Raw genomic sequence first — 20,609 nt, 5'->3', positions numbered from 1 at the left:
TGGGATTTTATCTGAGGGAGATCCCCCAACAAACAATCCATGCATCAGTAATGATTGGATTCTGCTGTGCTACATTGTTCCCACTGATAGCAGGCTTGTATTTTGCACATGAATTTTTACAGCACATGTTATTGTATTCAGCTTTATATTTAGAACATGCAGGTGTATCTCCCATTTCAAGTTCTTCTCCATAAGAAAAACTCGTATTGCAAGGTAGAGTTCCTGTGCATTGTGGAAATGAAATGAAATGATCGTAATGCTTTATTGCCTGGAAGACACCAGGTGAGTTTGTTTTGCTGCCAAGTGCAAGTTTTTCTTGTAGACACCATTTCAGTGACTTCTGCGTCTGATGATGAGATAAACGAGGACCACATACACCCAGTCTTGAGTGGAGAAAATCCTTGATCCAACCAGGAACTGAAGCTGGGGCACTGTTACCTAAAGGTAGCAATACTAACCATTTGACCATGAGCTGCTGACTGCATTGTGCAAATTGACTGGCTGAGTTTTTCCTCTTAGAATTCATATAAGGCAGATCTTTTTGAACAGTTGTGTTAAATTTTGTACTCCAGCAGTTTCCTATAGGCTACTTTCAACAGACGATCTGACTGGGATATTTGTGTAGTCTGCAAGAAGTACTGTGGTCACATTAGCAATTTTTTCTGCTAGGTCATTAACATACAGTGAAAGGAACACAACACTTGAAGTACATATTGATGATACTGAAGTGGAAATTGTGAGCCTTAGAATATTCACTGATGTTCCAGAAAATAAATGCTATGTCATATTAGCTTATGGTATATTAGTTTCAAAAGCAGATGAATTATTGACCGTCTGAAGAATCCTGAAATATTTCAAGGCAGCAAGGCCATTAGAAGTTCCTGTTTCACATTTTCTGAGGCTGAATGTTTTTCTTTCATATGTTAGGGATTACACATTTTAATTGTGTCACCTTATGGCTGGGACAACTGGGGCAATACGGGGTGCTAGTGATAGGGATGTGACCACACCTTGCAGATTCATTCATCCACTGGTCAGCTGTGACACTTAAAATTTCAATACTTACTTTACTGAATAATTTCTGTTCTAATTCTACGTATTTGAGCAGCAATCTTATCAACTACCCCAGTTTTTGATTCCTTGGTCTGTTCCTCTGTTGAGACAACTCTTGCTAATATTATTGTTGTGCAATATGTAGAATTAGAACAGAAATTATGAAGTAATTTAAAGGTCGTGGCTGAACAGCAGCTGAATCAGCTCGGTGCAGTCACGTCATGTTGCAGTCGCTAGACGTTGGGCAGTTCCCTCTGCCCAGCAAACCACTTGAAGTGGCAACAACCATAGCGAGGACATAATGTTTGAAGTCATGGCACCGCACTCTGTCCCTTCGTTGGATGCTGCAGGGGTCTGTACCAGTGCCGGCTCCTCTGAACATAGTTTTCCCTCATGTTATGACCCCTGAGGCGGAAAGTGCGAACCAGGTAGAATCATTTACTTCAAGAGTCAGGGATACGATGTATGAAATATCTCACTTTGATGCTTGCATTATAGGAAAAGTCAGACTCGTTTTAACTATAAAGATATTTACTGCTCTCTGGATTTACACCTGTCTCTCAGAGTACGGTATGAAGATGATGCCAGAGAGGTAAGTTAGGTCTGCTTAGCCCTTGGAATTAACTAGATGCAATAAAGATTTGTTCCACCATTAAATGTGAGGCTATTGCAATTGGGCGATCTATTGCATATATATTATGATCACATATTAAAAATAACCTGTATACTCAGTGTGGAGTTATAAAAAGAATGAATAAAAATACTAAACGTAAAGAACATTCCATATTTATCGTTTTTTCTTCGTAATTAATCAAAATAACTTATGTGTTCCATAACAAAAATCTGCGATATTACCAGTAGCAGTAAGCTAGATTAATATAAAAATTACTTAAATTGATCAGGCACTGTACAGGCAATTACGGGTGTCATGGACGCACAACATTTGACCAATGAGTAATCAACATGTTTCTGTGTAATATCAATCAACTTTGGAACCTGACCATACTGTTTACTACACCAAATTGCGAACATTTTAGTGGAATGTCTTCCACAATTCATCAGCCTGAATATTTACAAAATTTCATTGTTTAACCCTTCGACTACCAATTTTATGTCAAAAACATTAATGTATGATTATTTTAATTAATATCTTAGAAGTAGCAACATGAAAAGAATATTTCCCGCCGTTTCATTTTCCAAGGAGATTGGGGGTTGGGTCTAGGACATACGGGATTATTTATAAGTACGTCCAGTGTTTCTGAAGACGATAGAACAAAAACTACAAGACGTAAGGAAAACACACCATCCAGCATCTCTCAGAGTTCGTAAATGTCCTACTGGTGCTCAGTACGGGCTTTGTTTGTGATGTGGCAAGCGACAGTATGTGGGTTTGCCTTTGATGCGGTGTGTCTGGAAATGTGCAAAGTCAGCCTGCTTTGTGTATCTGGTAATTTGGTTACCTATCTGCAGGTGCAAACTAAATCAATATATCCATGCAGTGATGAGGGTTAACAAAGAAATTTAAGTACAGCACAACCTACAGGTCCAATCTGTAATTATAAGAACTCTACCAACCAATAGTAGCCTCCACTTTAGCAGTGGAACATTGACACATAGCAATAACATGGAATAAATAGCAACTGGTCCTCTGATAATGTGTTGGGGGACAGATACGTCCTCTTGGTAGTGAAAGGGTTAATGCAACACTGTCAACATTCATCTCTGATAACAGAGGAGTGTGTTTGAGCAGCAGTTGATAAACTAAGCGAGTTTCTGGTAACAGATTACAGGATGGAACTGTTCAGCTTTTGCACAACTGTGCTGGGAGTTTCTCGCCCAGTACTGGGGCAGGACGTGTCGGCAAACAGTTGGATATTTTCACCAATAGACCACTAGGTGAGGACTCCTCTGATTTACCCAGAGGGTGCCTAAATGGGTAGAGGGGCAGCTGCTGGTAGTCACCATAATCAGCCTAGAATAATCACTAGAAATCCTTGCTACGTTAGACGAAATTAAGAGGAATTAATGCCCCAGGGGGTTCACGGGTCTTTCATCAGTTTGTGCTACGGTCTTTCAAAAAAAAAAAAAAAAAAAAAAAAAAGTGTGGTGACCCTGAACTACGTACCCTCACACTCATAAGAGTTGAACATTAAAAGTTTTGGCTGGTTTCGTTGTCTAGGGGTTGGGGTATGTAGTTGCCGCATTACAAGCTAAATACTGCTGAGTCTACAGTACACCATGTGAATATACACATGAATCGAATGGTCGAGGGTTCCTATCCTTTGGCAATTGCGAATTTTGAATATAACATAGAAATTTATAAATGAAAGATTGCAATTAAATATCTGCAGATACTATTTTAACGACTTTAAATGATGAGTACGATAGCAAAAGTACCTTTAAGAATGCCGTTTATTACTGCAAAACACTTATTGGTGCCGATGGTTCAACAATTAAATAAAATATAAGTTTAATAACACGGAAACAATAGATTCCTACTTCACGTAATTAGTTATGAGCAACAACATAGATCGCGAGATATCCACTTCTAAATGCATACTACGTCTTCACTGCAGAAGCCACAGAAATCTCATAAGTCGGCACTACGAAATATTTCTATCTCCCGCGACCACACAGCAGCAGTCCGACTCATGCTAGGGGGCAGCAGGTCACATCCCGACCACAGCAGCCACCTTGGCATGTATCTCGCCGCTCGCCCCAGCTGCCTGGGTGCGGTCATTCATCGACGGTGGGTTACCTCTGCCAAATATTAGAACGCGCCACTGGCGTCGATGCTGCGCCTCACTCGACACAGCCGCAGACCGGGCGCCCGGTGCAGACGTCAGCAAAGCTGGGCGCCAGCCTGTGTTGCGGCCATCTGGACGGACGCTGGCCGTCGGCCGACCGACTACCGGATCACTCCTGTGGGGCAGGGGCGTGATCACCTTCCCACCACGCCGCAGAACCAACACAGAAATTGGATATAAAGTGTTAATTTTGACAGTCGCTTCTTCTTGGGTCTCATCAGCCTGCCATACAGTGTCACCCTCGGCCACCGGGCCCCCTGACAACATGGCCGCCGCACACAACCTGCGGATTCGGCTATAAAAATGTCGACATATTTGTTTCACTACCCATACGTGGTACAAGTTAACAGCAGCAGGTGATGTGACCATAACAGTAAACAGATGAACCATCTATTTATTTCCAACATGTACGAATATATTCTTCAGCAATACTGTTCCATTTTTCCTAGATGCACGTGCATTTTTCATTGTTGTTAACATTAAAAGAATGAATTCTTGTGTCATAAATGGACGTTAAATACAAACATGTAAAAAAATGAAGTAAAATCTTAAAAATAACATTATGTTTAAAAAATTAATAAAGAATGGTACCGGTACATGTATAACCAAAAATGCCAAGTTAAATTTATATTTGTATATCCAGAATAATCGGAATTGTAGTACTTGTGAACGATGCATATCTCGTAAGAAAAGATAAATTACACGTCAACAGACTCTGGACGCTACTTATAAGCTATAATAAAATGAAATAAAGCAGCTGATCAACTGAGTGATGAACCTGCTACATGTGTATGTAATCCCATTGCGAAGGATATCCATGGTGAAAGCTCCATGCCGGCCGCGGTGGTCTAGCGGTTCTGGCGCTGCAGTCCGGAACCGCGGGACTGCTACGGTCGCAGGTTCGAATCCTGCCTTGGGCATGGGTGTGTGTGATGTCCTTAGGTTAGTTAGGTTTAAGTAGTTCTAAGTTCTAGGGGACTTATGACCTAAGATGTTGAGTCCCATAGTGCTCAGAGCCATTTGAACTATTTTTTTTTTGAAAGCTCCATCTCGGAAACGTTGCCTTTCTAGGGAATGAAAAAGCCGCCCTCTGAGTCCCCAGGTGCACACATCTCCCTAACCCTCAAATGGCTATTATTATAAAAAAATATAAAAAAACAGTTCCACTACAAGATGCACTCGACATGAGCCTACTCCTTCAGAATTAAAATAACGCCTAACAGTTGTCAGGCATATTGTGTTATATTTCTTTTCATTTACTGAAGGGGGTTAAGGCTGATCGGTACTTGACGGTAAAGTAAGAACTCGTCGTCATTGGAACTGCTGCCAACACAGGAGTATGCGATTTAACAATGGGTGGCGTTCATTGAATAGCTGCTGTGCAACAAGCTTCATTCAATTAATTTCATAATCACTACTGCGAATACGCTCTAAGGTAAAAATCGAATTAAATAAAAAACACTCACCAGGAAGAAATTATCCGAATGGGACGAAAATCGGCAGATGTGATGTACAGACAAACAGATGATTACAATTTCAGAAGAATTGGATGATTTATTCAAGAGAAAGAGTTTCACAAACTGAGCAAGCGAATAGCGCGGTGATCCACCTGTGGCCGTTATGCGAGCAGTTATTCGGCTTGGCATTGATTGATTGATCCAGTTGTTGGAAGTTCTCCTGAGGGATATCTTGCCAAATACTGTCTAATTGGCTCATTGGATGGTCAAAATCCCGACTGGTTGGAGGGCCATGCCCATAATGCTCCAAATGTTCTCAGTTGGGGAAATGTACGGCGGGCGAGCTTGCTGGGCAGAGTAGGGTTTGGCAAGCATGGAGAGATGCAGTATGCGGCAAACCAGTATCTTGCTGAAATGTAGGCCAGGAAGGCTTTCCATGAAGGGCAACAAAACAGTGCCTAGAAAATGTCGACGTGCCCCTGTCCTGTTTGAGAGCCGCGAATGACAACCAGGGGGGTACTGCAGAGATTTGAAATGGCACCCTAGACCATCAATCCTGGCTGTCGGGCTGTATGAGGGGCAGCAGTCAGGACACTATCCCACCGCTGTCCTGGTCGTCTCCAGAAAAGTCCGAGACTTACTGAACTGCCCTGAGCCGGAAAACAAACTGGAGAAAAGCTGCCCTCCAACAGCTGACCATTTCTAAATGACTCAACCTACAAAGAGGTAACTAACCAACATTTAAAAAAAAGTATCTTGAACTGACGAAATAACATTGTAATTGCTGAAATGTTGAGGTCATAAACGACATGAGAAGATGTTTCATCATATTCTTAAAATTTGGCGAGATGGAAAAAATACTAGGTAAATGGAAAGAAATCGATCATTATCGCTGTACACAGCAAAGGAGATGAACGAATTATAGAGGAATTACAGAGGAATTTTCCTGCCAGTCACAGCATAAGAAGTACTGTCACGTATAATATTGCAACGACTCACCCACCACACTGAGGACATAATAGAGACTATAGAATGCTTTTCGGAAACAAGAGGTCAACAAGAGACGCCATATTTTGCATCAAGTGCATCAATGAAAAAGTGTGGGGAGTTACGCAGGGTGACATACTGCGGCTCGTTGTCTGACTGTTTTGAGAAAAAAACCGGGCTGAAGCTATGTGATGTGATGTGATGCTACCCCTACGTCTCTTGAACCACCTCGTGGATAAAGTATTAAGAGAAACCAAACAAGCAAAAAATGGAAACATTACAGATAAACAACCAAATATACTTGCCCATGTAGATGACGTCGTTTTACTAGGAAATAACAGTGGAGAAAGTGAAACGCTGTTGAAGAAATTACGCGAAAACCGGTTTAAAAATTAATGAAGAAAAGCGGAATACAAGATCACACAAGGGGGGAACATGACAATACAGCAACGTGATGACCTACAGATAGAAAACTCTACTTTCAAGAACACTTCCAACGCAAATACACTCCTGGAAATTGAAATAAGAACACCGTGAATTCATTGTCCCAGGAAGGGGAAACTTTATTGACACATTCCTGGGGTCAGATACATTACATGATCACACTGACAGAACCACAGGCACATAGACACAGGCAACAGAGCATGCACAATGTCGGCACTAGTACAGTGTATATCCACCTTTCGCAGCAATGCAGGCTGCTATTCTCCCATGGAGTCGATCGTAGAGATGCTGGATGTAGTCCTGTGGAACGGCTTGCCATGCCATTTCCACCTGGCGCCTCAGTTGGACCAGCGTTCGTGCTGGACGTGCAGACCGCGTGAGACGACGCTTCATCCAGTCCCAAACATGCTCAATGGGGGACAGATCCGGAGATCTTGCTGGCCAGGGTAGTTGACTTACACCTTCTAGAGCACGTTGGGTGGCACGGGATACATGCGGACGTGCATTGTCCTGTTGGAAAAGCAAGTTCCCTTGCCGGTCTAGGAATGGTAGAACGATGGGTTCGATGACGGTTTGGATGTACCGTGCACTATTCAGTGTCCCCTCGACGATCACCAGTGGTGTACGGCCAGTGTTGGTGATCGCTCCCCACACCATGATGCCGGGTGTTGGCCCTGTGTGCCTCGGTCGTATGCAGTCCTGATTGTGGCGCTCACCTGCACGGCGCCAAACACGCATACGACCATCATTGGCACCAAGGCAGAAGCGACTCTCATCGCTGAAGACGACACGTCTCCATTCGTCCCTCCATTCACGCCTGTCGCGACACCACTGGAGGCGGGCTGCACGATGTTGGGGCGTGAGCGGAAGACGGCCTAACGGTGTGCGGGACCGTAGCCCAGCTTCATGGAGACGGTTGCGAATGGTCCTCGCCGATACCCCAGGAGCAACAGTGTCCCTAATTTGCTGGGAAGTGGCGGTGCGGTCCCCTACGGCACTGCGTAGGATCCTACGGTCTTGGCGTGCATCCGTGCGTCGCTGAGGTCCGGTCCCAGGTCGACGGGCACGTGCACCTTCCGCCGACCACTGGCGACAACATCGATGTGCTGTGGAGACCTCACGCCCCACGTGTTGAGCAATTCGGCGGTACGTCCACCCGGCCTCCCGCATGCCCACTATACGCCCTCGCTCAAAGTCCGTCAACTGCACATACGGTTCACGTCCACGCTGTCGCGGCATGCTACCAGTGTTAAAGACTGCGATGGAGCTCCGTATGCCACGGCAAACTGGCTGACACTGACGGCGGCAGTGCACAAATGCTGCGCAGCTAGCGCCATTCGACGGCCAACACCGCGGTTCCTGGTTTGTCTGCTGTGCCGTGCGTGTGATCATTGCTTGTACAGCCCTCTCGCAGTGTCCGGAGCAAGTATGGTGGGTCTGACACACCGGTGCCAATGTGTTCTTTTTTCCATTTCCAGGAGTGTATTTTAAGAGTTCAGAGATTCAGTATCATCATCTTCTTCCTTTCAAGAATTAGGCTGCTGCCTGTTCCGAACTCCAAACAAGATCATTCCCATCTTTGTCTAGGTCTTCCAATATTTCTTTTGCCATTTGGCTTGTAGTTCAGGATCGTCTGAGGAACTGTGTGACCTGGCATTCTTGAGGTGTTTTTTCCAGTCTTCACGATATTTTTGAATTTTTTTCATTCGTGCTGAAAATATTTAATTATCTTCTAATATCTCCTTTTCTAATCATATCTCTTCTTGTGCAGCCGTTCGTCTTTCTTAGGAGTCTCATCTCTGCTGTTTGAATTTTATTTTCTTTTTTTCGTGGTAACCCAGTTCTCGCTTCTGTAGGATACCACAAGAACTGCCATTACTTTATAGAATTTCATAATGGTTTCTTTTTGTACGTAATGGCTCAATGTTCTACTAACGGTACCACACACAGCTCGGAGTTTGTGTATTGTATATTCATTATCAGGGTCCAAATCAAAACTTATAACACAGCCTAAACAAGAGATTTGAAACAATTGTTCTAAAACTGAATTATCCAAAACAAATTTTGATCTGACTGAATACTTTGCTCAGATGCCATTATTTTCGTTGTGTTGATAGAAATTCTAAAGTTGTAGTTCTTGCAAACCTCGTTGAGCTTTGGAAGTCATCTTCATCCTTTTCAATAACAAATATGTCATCAGCAAACAAAAGTACATTCACGTATTCCTCATTCCTTATCTTAATTCTTTCGCTTACTTTACATTTCCACTTGCGAAGAAATAAGTCAATGTAAATATTAAAAAGGGCAGGTGATAGTCCATACCCTTGTCTAATGCCTTGGTTAATAATTATTTTTTTCTAATCGATTCCTACCTATGTTCATTACAATGCGTGTAGTTTTGTATAGACTTTTCACTACCTGTATTAGGTGATAAGAATATCCTCATTCAGATATAATCTTTCTAAGCTATCACTGCTCATACGGTCAAAGGCCGTCTCAAGGTCTATAAAATCGATATGGGTTCCTATATTAAATTCTCTGCGTTTTTCTCTGATGTTTTTAATTACAGATACATTGTCTGCGCATGAACGACCTGATCTAAATCTATTTTTTCTTCCAAAATAGAAGCTTCTGTGATATTCCAGAATGAGATTTTCACTCTGCAGCGGAGTGTGCGCTGATATGAAACTTCCTGACAGATTAAAACTGTGTGCCGGACCGAGACTCGAACTCGGGACCTTAGCCTTTCGCGGGCAAGTGCTCTACCGACTGAGCTACCCAAGCACGAAACATGCCCCCTCCTCACAGCTTTACTTCCGCCAGTCCTTCGTCTCCTACCTTCCAAACTTTACAGAAGCTCTGCTGCGAACCAAGCAAGACTAGCACTCTTGAAAGAAAGGATATTGCGGAGACATGGCTTAGCCACAACCTAGGGGAAGTTTCCAGAATGAGATTTTCACTCTGCAGCGGAGTGTACACTGATATGAAACTTCCTGGCAGATGATATTCTTCTTGCAGTTATTGATTATCTTTGAGTGTAGTTTGTAGCAAGTGCTTAGAAGACTTATCACACGATAGTTTTTACAGCCATTACGTTTCCCTTTTTTTGAAAAGAGATGTTACTTCTGCTGTACACCAAGGATCTGGGATCTTGCAGTTCGTCCAACATTCCTTTATTAATTCTAAAAGTCTGTTATCCACACTCCATATTTAATTAGCTCCGCATTTATTCCACCTGTTCCAGTAGGTTTTCTGTTCTTCATACCTTTAAAAGCCTTTTGTAGTTCGTTCATAGTAATTGGATCTACTGTTTCACTGTACATACTTTCTCCACTGACGTCTTCTGTCTTCCAAGTACATCACAAGTCTATACAGGGTGTTTCATAATTAATGGCGTTAACACACACAGTTGAAAGCACACGATACTAGAAGCAAAAAAGTATCAGTAAACATAGGGTCGAAAATGCATACCTTAAGAACTACGAGCAATTTTTCATCTTCGATACTGTGAAACATATCTCTTCTACTGCAAGTCCTTTGCTTTCCATATTTTGGGAAGCAGTAGTATGGACAAAAATAAGAAAAAAATGTCCAGCAAACATGTGCTCTAAAACGTATACCGTAAAAGTTACGAGCACTTGATCATTAGAAGAGTTGGGTTTCAAAGTAGCAAAGATGAACCTGTAATGACAGTTGCTTCTGTACAACTACAGTGCTAGCAGCCGAAGCACCTAATTTGTACGACTGGAGAGTGAGTGAGATGTGCCTCCTTGCCCGATATAGGTGTTCGTATGAATGAGAATTTGATCACTCCCAAGGAAATGATGAAAACATAATAGTTTGTCACATACGGTGCAACAAATGAAAGCAACAGTTTCATAATCACACAGTTTCTCTATGCTCTGTCGAAACATAGACCACATTTTTAACGTTCTTGAAGTTGCGTTCCGCCTTGGAAGTCTTGACTCTTTCTGTTCCTTTGTTGTAACATAGTTCACACCGTTTGTTTGTTGTTTTCATTTCTGTGAAACGTGTGTGTGGTATCTCGCCTGCTCTCACTATTCATCACATTTGCTTAAGACGGTAACGTATCCTTAGCAGACGAGTCACATTCTATAACCAGTGCATAGTATAACTGCAAAGACTACAGAAAGAGAACAAACATTTCAGTGACCGGGCGGACACGTCATGATGTTACGGGAAAAAAAATTAGCATGAGGAAGTTTTGAACACGGCTCGCCCGCGTTGCAAATTACCACCATGACCACATACCCAGGCCGCCGTTGCTAAATCCATTTCCTCTTCATTGCACTCCTTTTTCTTGAACGGTTCGCCGTTTCTATTTCGCTTTTTTCATATTTCAGTACGCCTTCTTGCTGTTTTCGTGCTTGATCTGTGTTCAGTTTTTGACTTGCTATCCACTGGGTCATCTTTGCACTAAATCTGAATGGTATGCGATGTAGGGTTCCCCTTGTCAGTACCAAGAAGTACCGATAAGTTTTCCGTGTCACTATTAGGTATGGCAGCCCCTGACTTCGCTCCATTATGAATGAGGCGCTGAGTTCTGTTCAGAGGAATTCTTCATGCAAGGGCTTTCTATAAGTCAAGAAACACATCATCCAGGGATCCGCTACCTACTGCCTTCTACACTGAAGCGCCAAAGAAACTGGTATAGGTATGCGTATTCAAATACAGACATATGTAAACAGGCAGAATACGGCGCTGCGGTCGGAAACGCCTTGTAAGACAACAAATGTCTGGCTCAGTTGTCAGATCGGTTACTGCTGTTATAATGACAGGTTATCAAGATTTAAGTGAGTCTGAAAGTGGTTAGTCGGGGCACGAGCGATGGGACACAACGTCTCCGAGGCAGTGGTGAAGTGGGGATTTTACCGTACAACAATTTCACGAGTCTACCGCGAATATCAGGAATCCCGTAAAACATCAAAATCTCCGACATAGCTGCGGCAAGAGAAAGATGCTGCAAGAACGGGACCAACGACGACTGAAGAGAATGGTTCAGAGTGACAGAAGTGCAACCCTTCCCGCAGGTTGCTGCAGATTTCAATGCTGGGCCATCAACAAGTGTCAGCGAGGGAACCATTCAACGACACATCGTCGATATGGGCTTTCGGAGCCGAAGGCCCACTCGTGCACCCTTGATGAGTGCACGACATAAAGCTTTACTCCTCGCCTGGGCCCATCAAAACCGAATTTGGACTGTTGATGACTGGAAACGTATTGCCTGCTCGGACGAGTCTCGTGTCAAGATGTAACAAGCGGATGAACGTGTACGGGTATGGAGACAACCTCATGTATCCATGGGCCCTGCATGTCAGCAGGGGATTGTTAAAGCTGATGGAGGCACCGTAATGCTGTGGTGCATGTTATGAGACCCTTGATACCTCTACGTACGACGCTGACAGGTGACACGCATGTAAGCATCCTGTCTGGTCGCCCGCATCCATTCATGTCCATTGTGCGTTCCGACGGGCTTGGGCGATTCCTACAGGACAATGCGATACGCCGCACGTACAGAATTGCTACAGACTGGCTCCAGGAACACTCTTCTGAGTTTAAACACTTCCGCTGGCCACCAAAATCCCCAGATATGAAGATTATTGAGTATACGTGGGACGCCTTGCAACGTGCTGTTCAGAAGAGATCTTCACCCCGTCGTACCCTTACGGATTTGTGGACAGCTGTGCAGGATTCATGGTGCCAGTTCCATCCAGCACTACTTCAGACATTAATCGAGTCCATGCCACGTCCTGTTGCGGCACTTCTGCGTGCTCGCGGGGGCTCTACACGACATTAGGCAGGTGTACCTGTTTCTATGGCTTTTCAGTGTAGATCTCCCTTTATGTATTGTATTTGCAGTCATTCTTAGTCTGCTAGCCTTGTTTGCAGCCGAATTTTGTTTTTGTTTCTCTCAGCCAAACCGACGTAAGGGGGGTAGGCTCAAATCAAATGGCTCTGAGCACTATGGGACTCAACATCTTAGGTCATAAGTCCCCTAGAACTTAGAACTACTTAAACCTAACTAACCTAAGGACATCACACACACCCATGCCCGAGGCAGGATTCGAACCTGCGACCGTAGCTAAGGGGGGTAGGACGTCAAACGGGCCGAATTGGAGCAGGAGAGGCACCACAGGACATTTTATTTTCTACTGTCTATACTTTTATTAATAAATTCATAAAACTTTGTCAGCATGACCAGGAAGGATTCAGGATTCACACTCATAGCAGTGGAAGTGCAAAAACATAACAAAATAATTTTTTTTTTACATATGAAATTTCATCATTTTTTCACTTACTATTGGCTGCATTTGTTGCTACAGGTACATTTTTCGTCACAAGTAAGAGAGATTCTTTGATGAATTTTGCACAGCATACAAACCATACTTACAGGTGTACGAAACTCTAGAATTTTCCAAATCTATTAAAAACAGTGGTAAAAATTGACATAATTAGCTACAAAATTTGATTTTTTTCTAAATATAAAGTTTAAAACGTAACAGCTCATTCATTTTTTCATAAATTAAATAGATTCTAGAGTTTCAGACACCTGTAAGTATGGTTTGTATGCTGTGCAAAATTCATCGAACAGTCTCTCTTACTTATGAAGGAAAGTGTACCTATAGCAACAAATGCAGCCAATAGTAAGTGAAAAAATGATGAAATTTCACATGTAAAAAAAATTATTTTATTATGTTTTTGAACTTCCGCTGCTACGAGTGTGAATCCTGAATCCTTCCTGGTCATGCTGACAAAGTTTTATGAATTTACTTGTAAAAGTGTAGTCAGTGGAAATTAAAATGTCCTGTGGTGCCTTTCCTGCTCCAAGTCGGCCCGTTTGACGTCCTACCCCCCTTAATTATAATATGTAAAAACCGATGAAGCTGCCAAAAGCAATAAAGTAAAGCGAAACAAGTATGGTTCAGTAGCAAAACAAAAACTCAGTTTCAAAGACAAGCGATTCTTTTCTAACAGATCAATTTCTTGTGTTTGAGTTTCAGACGAAGACGGGAAATCAACCAGTACTTTTATTGTACAGTATGGAAAAGGGTAAAAAAAGAAACACCATAACCAACAATTGTTATCCAGCGCTGGGACTCGATCTAGTTAAGACTATCTTGCTAGTCTTATGAAGCCAGCCAGTGTGCTCATTATGGGAGAGGTCAGGCGGAAGGCTGGAAAGCAATTCTCCCACATGCTCCCTTCGACACCGCGCATATGGGCAGTCCGAAAAATATTAGGCCCGGATCGTGATGGGGGAGGGGGAAGGGGGGGAAGCAAACCGGAGTATCTGGCCCGGGCGGTAATTTCAGAAGGCGCCAAATTCATATTCTTGAAGAAAAAAACCTTGTTTCACGAAGCGCCTAGCATCCAGGGCACGTTGTTCTATTGATTATTCATATGACTTTGAAGCGCTTACCTGTTGGTTTTAAACATTTTTGGGCACATTCTAAGTTGATTTCTGAACAGCCATAAGTTGATTATTGAATGCGTGCATAGTGTACATGACGTCTCTCCCCGGTGAATCCCAGTCGCATTAGAAATAAAAAATACTTTCCTGCAAACAAAGGGGGACCCGGCTATACGAGCTGAGCCGAATAAACCAGAACGGTTGAATGTCGATCGCTGTTTGCTTATGTGGTTGATTGGGTGTGCGAGTGACATGCGTTGTTATAATTATTAGCGAATTCCAGAGATTCAGACTACCAGAGTGGAAATAAATGACTAACAGGTAAGAAAGATTACATGTTATCTTCTCGGTGTATCCAAGAAAATGAAATTTTGCCAGATCGCTACACTACTCAGGGGCAGTTGTACTGTACCCGGTTAGCAGCTGATTAAGTTCTATTCTTGGAATAGCGCGGAAAACGTGTTGTACGAACACGTAACGACGCCCAACCGGAGAATAAACGTGGGATAACTAAGTCGCTGATTCTGGCAGAGTTAGTGAAGTTAATCAGAGAATAATTTTTGACAGTGGTAGGAATAGTTACAGAACTAGTGATGATAAGATTTTTTGTTAGAACGGGGAAGGAGAAGAAATGGGAACATCAGACAAATTACATGGAATAATATGATAGTGCCAAATGTATATAAAAATTTCGTACTACTACTTTTCGATCTCATACTTGAGAAACTGGGACATATGAATGAATCATGAACCTATTTTTAACATAAAACTTTTTGTTTAGTAGACCTAATAGGCATTTGATATTGACACTTTGCGAATTATATTCTGTCGTGCTATTTGTGTGACTGAGGTTGATAAAAGTGACCGTTTCTGCCAAACAGTCTCGTTTATTTGGCATGTGTTACAATTGCTGCAATATTAGAATGGCCTTTTTCGTTTTATCTAGCAGACGGCGATAAAGTAGACGCAATCAAATCGGGAAACCACACCAGTCTTGGGTACTATTCGTACTAACAACTTTTTCAGTCTTAGACGACGACATTTTGATTTTCATGTAGCAAAACGTTTGACGAACTTTGATGAGATAATAGATTCTTTCGAGAAAGGAAAGCACGCCGTGTAAAGCTGTAACAAGATTAGACAGAAAAAAAATGCTAAGAAGAAATGTGTAATAACTTGCTTGTTTCTTGTTTTTCTGGTTTTATGTTTCCTGTATTTAATTTTATGTCACACAGAAAAGAAAGTTATTAGCTACTAGGCAATAAAGAGTGCAAATTTTCTGAAGAGTTCTTATTTTACCGGTCACAAATAATTCCACTCAGTATTAATTGTGAGATTTTTAAAGGGGGAAATGATGTCAAACCAACCGACTAAGAGAAGGAAGGCTTCCCTTACAGAATATACATGTTTGAATTCCACAGAGTGAAATACATTGACGTGCGACAGAAGAATGCTGTGTGAAGAGACATGGCACTGCACCTTGGCACACTTAAGCCCAAGTAACATGTCTCACGTTTCCTCGAACATATATGTTTTAAATATCAAAAAGTCTTCAGAAAGATGTGTCCTACAAAATGAACATATTTGTAAATAAACGATTTTAAAAAAAAATTTGACATCCTATCTCAAACTCTCGGGGGGGGTGGGGGGGGGGAGCGCCACTACCAAGTTTACCCCCCTTCGGAAATACCGTAGATCCGGGGCTGAAAATATTGTCTTACTACTGAACTTTATTGTCTTTGAGTAGTGTTTCGTTTTGCGCCATTTAAGCACTCGATCTTATGATATTTTATTTTTCACTTATTTATATCTGTATATCTGTGGTTCATGGTGTGGGTTCCTGTAGTCATGTCCTAGTTCACGAACCACGGGCAACGTATGAGTAGCCAAGTAAGTGGTCCTGACAGTCGGGATACCAGTTACTTTGGAATAAGGCTGGGCATCTCGGACATATTCTGAGTCGTGGTCACCTTTGTGCTCATACGGCAAAGACTACCAAATCCACCGGTTAGTCCCTCAGCCGTTAGGGGTAAAACCCAATGGGACTCGGGGCAAGTAAGGCTAGCAACCTGCTTCCCTGGTACTTTAAATATGATGCTGGCAACAATCACAGCAAAATACCTCGGACCTTTGGAGGTGACTGACAAACCAGGGACTCCTAAGATACGACTTGGCAAACAAATAGTAATGAGATGGGGAGCTATTAATATCAATGGGGGCTACTCTGGGAAGAAGGTAGAGCTGGCAGAGGCTGCAAGTAAGATGGGGCTGGACGTTTTAGCTGTTAGTGACATTCAGGTAAGGGGTGAGAAAGAAGAGGAAGTGGGAGAATACAAGGTCTACCTGTCAGGAGTCAAAGCAGGAATAGCACAATGGGGTGTAGGACTTTACATCAGGAAAGAAATGGAACCCAGCGTAGTTGCAATAAGGTATGTAAACGAACGACTGATGTGGATAGATTTGACAGTATCTAGCAAGTAAATTATGATTGTGTCAGTATATTCGCATTGTGAAGGGACAGATCAAGATAAGACGGATAGTTTTTATGAGGCACTCAGTAATGTAGTTGTTAGAGTTAAGGACAAGGACAGTGTTCTGCTCATGGGTGATTTTAACGCCAGGATTGGAAATCGAACAGAAGGGTATGAAAAGGTTATGGGCAAATTTGGAGAGGATATGGAAGCCAACAGGAACGGGAAACAAATCTTGGATTTCTGTGCCAGTATGGGCTTAGTAATCACGAACTCATTTTTTAAACATAAGAACATTCACCGGTATACTTGGGAAAGCAGGGGAACCAGATCTGTCATTGACTATATAATAACAGATCAGGAATTCAGGAAGGCTGTGAGGGACACACGTGTATTCAGGGGATTCTTTGATGACACTGATCATTATTTAATCTGCAGTGAAATTGGGATTGTGAGGCCGAAAGTGCAGGAGGTCAGGTCCATATGTAGGAGGATAAGAGTGGAGAAACTTCAGGATAAGGAAATCAGGCACAAGTACATAACAGCGATCTCAGAAAGGTACCACTTAGTTGAATGTAGTCAATTACAGTCATTGGAAAAGGAATGGACAAGGTACAGGGACACAGTACTAGAAGTGGCTAAAGAATGTCTTGGAACAGTAGTGTGTAAAAGGAGGATGAAGCAAACAGCTTGGTGGAATGACACAGTCAAGGCAGCCTGTAAAAGGAAAAAGAAGGCGTATCAAAATTGGCTGCATACTAGAACTCAGGTAGACAGAGAAAGTTATGTTGAAGAAAGAAACAAAGCCAAACAGATAATTGCAGCATCCAAGAAGAAATCTTGGGAAGACTTTGGAAACAGGTTGGAGACATTGGGTCAAGCTGCTGGAAAAACATTCTGGAGTGTAATTAGCAGTCTTCGAAAGGGAGGTAAGAAGGAAATGACAAGTATTTTGGACAGGTCAGGAAAACTGCTGGTGAATCCTGTGGATGCCTTGGGCAGATGGAGGGAATATTTTGAAGAGTTGCTCAATGTAGGTGAAAATACGACCAGTAATGGTTCAAATGGTTCAAATGGCTCTGAGCACTATGGGACTTAACTATTGTAGTCATCAGTCCTCTATAACTTAGAACTACTTAAACCTAACTAACCTAAGGATATCACACACATCCATGCCCGAGGCAGGATTCGAACCTGCGACCGTAGCAGTCGCACGGTTCCGGACTGCGCGCCTAGAACCGCGAGACCACCGCGGCCGGCGATCAGTAATGTTTCAGATTTCGAGGTAGAATGGGATAGGCATTATGATGGAAATAGGATCACATTTGAGGAAGTGGAGGAAATGGTCAATAGATTGCAGTGGAATAAAGCAGCTGGGGTGGACGAAATAAAGTCGGAACTCATCAAATACAGTGGAATGTCAGGTCTTAAATGGCTACACAGGATAATTGAAATGGCCTGGCAGTCGGGACAGGTTCCATCAGACTGGACGAAAGCAGTAATCACACCAATCTTTAAACATGGAAACAGAAAAGATTGTAACAACTACAGAGGGATCTCTTTAATGAGCGTTGTGGGTAAAATCTTCTCAGGTATTGTTGAAAGGAAGGTGCGAGTATTAGTTGAGGACCAATTGGATGAAAATCAGTGTGGGTTTAGGCCTCTTAGAGGTTGTCAGGACCAGATCTTTAGCTTACGGCAAATAATGGAGAAGTGTTATGAGTGGAACAGGTAATTGTATCTATGCTTTATCGATCTAGGAAAGGCATATGACCGGGTTCCTAGGAGGAAGTTATTGTCTGTTCTACGAGATTATGGAATAGGAGGCAAACTTTTGCAAGCAATTAAAGGTCTTTACATGGATAGTCAGGCAGCAGTCAGAGTTGACGGTAAATTGAGTTCATGGTTCAGAGTAGTGTCAGGGGTAAGACAAGGCTGCAACCTGTCTCCACTGTTGTTCATATTATTTATGGAGCATATGTTGAAAACAATAGACTGGCTGGGTGAGATTAAGATATGTGAACACAAAATAAGCAGTCTTGCATATGCGGATGACTTAGTTGTGATGGCAGATTCGATTGAAAGTTTGCAGAGTAATATTTCAGAGCTAGATCAGAAATGTAAGGACTACGGTATGAAGATTAGCATCTCCAAAACGAAAGTAATGTCAGTGGGAATGAAATATAAACGAATTGAGTGCCAAATAGGGGGAACAAAGTTAGAACAGGTGGACGGTTTCAAGTACTTAGGATGCATATTCTCACAAGATGGCAACATAGTGAAAGAACTGGAAGCGAGGTGTAGCAAAGCTAATGCAGTGAGCGCTCAGCTACGATCTACTCTCTTCTGCAAGAAGGAAGTTAGTACCAAGACTAAGTTATCTGTGCACCGTTCAATCTTTCGACCAACTTTGTTGTATGGGAGCGAAAGCTGGGTGGATTCAGGTTACCTTATCAACAAGGTTGAGGTTACAGATATGAAATTCCCGGCGGGGTCAGGGATTTTCTCTGCCTCGTGATGACTGGGTGTTGTGTGATGTCCTTAGGTTAGTTAGGTTTAAGTAGTTCTAAGTTCTAGGGGACTGATGACCATAGATGTTAAGTCCCATAGTGCTCAGAGCCATTTTGAACAGATATGAACGTAGCTAGGATGATTGCAGGTACTAGTAGATGGGAACAATGGCAGGATGGTGTCCACAATGAGGAAATCAAAGAAAAACTGGGAATGAACTCTATAGATGTAGCAGTCAGGGCGAACAGGCTTAGATGGTGGTGTCATGTTACACGCATGGGAGAAGCAAGGTTACCCAAGAGACTCATGGGTTCAGCAGTAGAGGGTAGGAGGAGTCGGGGCAGACCAAGGAGAAGGTACCTGGATTCGGTTAAGAATGATTTTGAAGTAATAGGTTTAACATCAGAAGAGGTACCAATGTTAGCACTGAATAGGGGATCATGGAGGAATTTTATAAGGGGGGCTATGCTCCAGACTGAACGCTGAAAGGCATAATCAGTCTTAAATGATGATGATGATGATGATATCTGTATACTTTTGCTGTTTTGTTTCGTTATCGTTTTTATTTTGTCAAAGACAGTGAACAATTCAATGACTGGTGCAGCACTGGCCCCTGGGATATATTTTCTGCCTCCACAGTGTCTTCAGATCGCAAGGTGGGACAGATGATTCATCGTGAGGCTAGTGAAATAGTAAGCAATATTATAAAATTATATGACCAAAAAGCGAAGCAGGAAATTTGCAATATTGTATAGTGAAACGTGCTGCCTATTGCGCTAGCGTATCTGTATGAACTGTTACAAAAATTTGAAAAGTGGAAATTTTCATGGGTGAATCCCTTTTTGCTTCTGATAAAAAGTGTTCTAGATCTGAAGTATCTAAGTTTGCGATTACTTGGATGTGGATGGGATAAGAGACATACTACATGCATGCAGACATCACAGTTTCACTATGAGCTATAAACAGTCGAGAAACCACCACGAATGACAATGTTTTAATTGGTGTGTAGTGACAACAATTAGCTTTTCAGCGCCAATAAACTAATTATACAACAGGCTACACAAATGAAGAATGTGGTCGGCATTATTCCGAAAGTATGAGTGCCCTGAAAGAATGTGGTGGTTAATTTGTTGAAATGTATTGCAGACAAAGGCAGGCCAACATTCATGACAATGTTTTTCGAACAACGCGAACTCTTCCCCCCCACTCTCTCTCTCTCTCTCTCTCTTCTCTCTCTCTCTCTCTCTCTCTCTCTCTCTCACACACACACACACACACACACACACACACACACACACACACACACACACAAGGCACGCATTATTCTCAGCTGCTGACAGTACACTAATCACCGTGTTGTGCATTGGATCGATTGTTTGCTTTTATCAATAATTATTTGCGAACCACACAGTTTGGCAATACGTAGGTGAGTAACCAGTGTTAGGCA

The sequence above is a fragment of the Schistocerca cancellata genome, chromosome 6 (assembly GCF_023864275.1).
Source record: "Schistocerca cancellata isolate TAMUIC-IGC-003103 chromosome 6, iqSchCanc2.1, whole genome shotgun sequence".
Lineage (NCBI taxonomy): Eukaryota > Metazoa > Arthropoda > Insecta > Orthoptera > Acrididae > Schistocerca > Schistocerca cancellata.
Note: the sequence above shows the minus strand (reverse complement) of the source record.